The 4,255-nt window shown below is 41.8% G+C and overlaps 1 protein-coding gene across 6 annotated transcripts in view; it reads right to left on the reverse strand.

Annotated features, from left to right (window-relative positions):
* Positions 1-3,978, reverse strand: part of eya4 (EYA transcriptional coactivator and phosphatase 4) — a 143,092-nt gene extending 139,114 nt beyond the window's left edge. For all 6 annotated transcript variants that reach the window (XM_036976404.1, XM_036976406.1, XM_036976400.1 and 3 more), the window contains exon 1: positions 3,500-3,978. The gene's annotated coding sequence lies outside the window, so the exon portion shown is untranslated. The remainder of the gene's footprint in view (positions 1-3,499) is intronic.
* Positions 3,979-4,255: the final 277 nt, after the last annotated feature.

A 4,255-nucleotide genomic window follows, 5' to 3' on the forward strand; every position in this document is an offset into this window, starting at 1 on the left:
TACATATATGTGTGTGTGTGTGTGTGTGTGTGTGTGTGTGTGTGTGTGTGTGTGTGTGTGTGTGTGTGTGTGTGTGTGTGTGTGTGTGTGTGTGTGTGTGTGTATGTGTGTGTGTGTGCGTGTGTGTGTGTTTGTGCAATACATATATATGTGTGTGTGTGTGTGTGTGTGTGTGTGTGTGTGTGATATATATATACATACACAAAAGTATGTGGACACCCCTTCAAATTAGTGGATCCGTCTATTTCAGTCACACCCTTGGCAGACAGGTGTATAAAATCGAGCACACCACCATGTAATCTCCATAGACAAACATTTTGGCAGTAGAATGGCCTGTACTTAAGAGCTCAGTGACTAGAGTCTCTAGCCGAAAGTAAAGCTGAATAATCATTTACAGGACCACTTATTGTAGTGAACAGAGGGAGGTGGAAGGCAACAACAAAACATCTCACACATTTTCCCAGTAGTGTTTAACCCACTTGGTTAGAATTGTAACGTGACTCATACAGCGAGGACTGCACCAACAACGAAGAGGAGACTTGTGTGTGTAGCCTGGATGGTCTAGTGATCATAGCCTCCTGCACACTTGTCTACGGTATCTGCCTAGGTTTGCATCACGACTAGTGCCCCTTTTGACAAAAACCTCTATCGTTCTCCACTGGCATCCGCTCTCTATCTGTTCAATAAAATATGAAAAACAAAAATGAGGGCCGAAGTATAAATTTTAGCACCTGCTGGCTCCCCCCCCCCCCCCCAACTGTCTCACTCCGTGTTAGAGCTGCTCTGACGAACGTCAACTCTTCTCGTTTGTTGTCTTAGTCTTTTAGTCTTTTAGTCTCGCAGCCTTTTAATTTTTCATAGCGTTGAGCTCACGTTGGCCTGAAACCCAAGACAATAATGCTTCTCTCAGGCCAACTGAGATCGTTCTCTCTCTCTCTCTCTCTCTCTCTCTCGATTCTGTGCGAGGAATCAATGTGCAGGCCTGCCAGTGCCATTTCCGTCAAACTCCCTGAAGGGAGAGTTATATTTCTTGGTGTAGGTATTGACACTGTAGGGTAACAGGGGAGAGCAGGAGAAAGGTAGATGGGTGGGAGTGGGGAATGAAGTCGGCTTCATATCTACATTGTGGTAATTTCACTCCATAAAAAAAAACGAAATCGTGGAAATTATTGAACAAACCCGCATGACGCTTTCAACATGGCTGTCAGTCATGCCACGCGTGGCCCTTCGGGCTACATACATGTCACGATCCTATTGTCTCGACTAGAGCGCAGATGTGGAGGGAAAAGCGCTCCTCTTCATATCCAAAACGTACATTATTGACAACAGAATCAGATTTTTTTTAAATATTGTAGCCAAGGTCCGCTATTCTCGAGTTTCCAAAACGTGATGGGAATTCCTGTTTGGGTTGATTCTTTATAAAACGTCCAGGCACACGAGAGGAGCCATGGTCATCTCCCCAAATAGCGTAATGCCAGCGTGTCACCACGGCTTTACTACCATTGTCGGAAAGACATTTCAGGCGTTTACTACCGCGGTATTGGCAGACTATTCCAGCAAAGGCCCCGAAGATAAGTTACTAATTTACGACTCTGTGTGGTGCGTAATTGTTAAAGTAGGTCTAAACGGGAACGATATCAATTGGAGTTGGTGCAATCACAACTATGTGTGGTTCTATAGGCTACTGTTTTTACAAAATAACGGGCTGGAAATAAATGTGTGTGCATTTGAAAGGGGGGGGGGGTCCACATTTTCTCGTAAGAGCAGCCACTGGATGTCATGGGTAATATTTTGGGGCAATTGTTGATCACGTGATGTCTCTGATGCGTAGTTGTCTAGAACAATGATTATGTCATAACACAAGTAAACAGTTTACTGTAGACTTCACCTTTTCCATCTGAGCATTACTGTAGACTCTGAACATACACTAACTAGTACAGGTGTCACAAAGCGACCCGGAACCACTAACAAATGTCAGCCTCAACTGTTGAAATTAAACAATTACACTCAATCATTAAAATAATAAAAAACACAAATGTTTTATATTTACATCAATAAGTAGACCACACTAAATTGTAATAGACTAATACATTAGAAGTTAAGTAAAAAATGTTTTTTTTAAAAGTCCAATATTTGGCACGAATAGGCTGAGGCCTGTGACTTTGGGGATCCATGCATAGTTACCAAACCTTTAAAAGCATTATTTGATATCTTGTCATTCTTTCACTACCTTAACAGTACCATTACACCCATGTTGAATAGCCTATAATGTGAAATACATGTCTATTCAAATTATGTCACGAATTTTGTCACCAATATTCCCTCAAGACAATTGTGAGTTAAAAATAACGTGGGCTATACAAGTCCGGGCGAACACTTACTTACATTTACAACACCCCTAAATCTCACCAAAACAATAGAGATATGCCTACTGCGCTTAGCTGTGCATAAGTGCGTTTTGGCTATGAGTCCTCAATGTGTAATCGATCCTGTATGAATTTCGTTAGGTATCAGATTCAGATCATGTTGTTGCTAGTTGTTAGGGACAGGCCGTTAGCCAGCCAGGGCCATTCTGGGACGGAGCAAGTGGCGCGTCGTGGCATGCATGGTGGTGGTCCTGCGTGTTGCAGTAGGGGATACTAATCTCATATCCTGCATATCAAATATAAACACAAAATACACGTGAAGATCACAAGTGAGGCAGAGAGAGAGAGAGAGTCCTCCGGTCTGCACAAGAGAGGGATAGAAGCGGCCCGTTCGGCACGAGGATGGACAACGCAAGAGACGGAGGCTGTTTCGGTATGCGCTCGTGGTCACCGGCGACTGCGAGGGCATGAGCAACGCATTGCATGGAGCTCGTGAATGCTGAAGTTTCTAAACGGTGAAAGTGGAAAGGGAATATTACAATTATAGAGTTATATTATTAGTCTGTATGATGTAAGAAATATATGGCTTAAAATAATAAATATTTACTGTAAAATGTTTTTTTTGGGGGGAAAACTATTTCAGAGGTATATTCCAAATCTAGCACAGATATTAATGACACCTCAGTCAAAATTAGGCCTACTAAATATGAAGGTGTAACGAAGCTATAATATTTAATTATTGTTGAAAGTAGGCCTAGCTAGGTCTACTACACTACCCATTGAAAGACAGCAGATACGCCTAAATGCAGCCTATAAGCCTACTGATCTATTCAAAGGTCAATTAATAATTGGAGATGAAAACATTTTATTACGACTAAATAGTCAAACAAATAGCAAAATGATTAGGCTCCAAAAGGGCTCATAAAAACAGGATTCATTCGATTTTTAGTTTAGTTTATAACGGCTGCATATCAACATTAGATCACACCTGCGTAACATGTTATAACCACGTCGTTTCAATGGGCTGTTTTATAGCCCTATTTATTCTATAGACCTATTTGGCCAACATTTATTTAGACTAAGCATTTTCACACACACACAACAAAACAAATAATGAATAATACAAAACATACCTTTGGGTTGGGAAGATATCTTCGTTTGTACTTTAAAAAAAAAAACACTTTCGTTTCCAATTTCCGTTTCCGTCACTCTTTGGACAAGCTCATGATGATAGATTGAAGAGGAGTTGGAACGGCGGAACACACAGCTCGCTCTGCCGCTGTCACCGGGACTGGACTCGTTCTCTGAAGAAGTTCAAACACATGAGTTGGTCTGACGGACTGACATTAGCCTTAGCGAAGATACCAGAACAACAGCGGGGAAAAAAAAACAACACTTTTAACTGTAAAATAAACTATGGGACTAATTTAAGCGGCACGTCGGAACGCTATAATGGAGCAATGGACCGTTCACTCTACGAAAGCTCACTAGTTATTTTAACGTTGGTATAAAGTTTGTTTGAGTACTTCGATCGGCATTTAAGACCCCTTCTTGAAGAGCGAATGAAGCTGAGCTGTGTTGATCACGGCACACTGCGCATGCGTCCAGCTGCCATGCGTCCAGCATTTGGCAAATGTCCAAAGCAGTAATGGGGTACAGGGGGGTGGGAGGGGGATACCGAAATGACATTCTTATTAATAGTGTGGCCCAAATGATGTGCCAAGTTTGATCTATCCCTCTCTCAACTAGAACAGCGTGCTCTCTCCAGTTAATAACGCACATAATACCACAACACTTCAACCAAACCAAACTACAACAAAAAAATATTCATTTCTCAATGTAAATCCAGATAATAGGGATGGGTAATGACGGCTGACCAATGTACATTT

Source organism: Oncorhynchus mykiss, chromosome 4, assembly GCF_013265735.2.
Source record: "Oncorhynchus mykiss isolate Arlee chromosome 4, USDA_OmykA_1.1, whole genome shotgun sequence".
NCBI classification, from domain to species: Eukaryota; Metazoa; Chordata; class Actinopteri; order Salmoniformes; family Salmonidae; genus Oncorhynchus; species Oncorhynchus mykiss.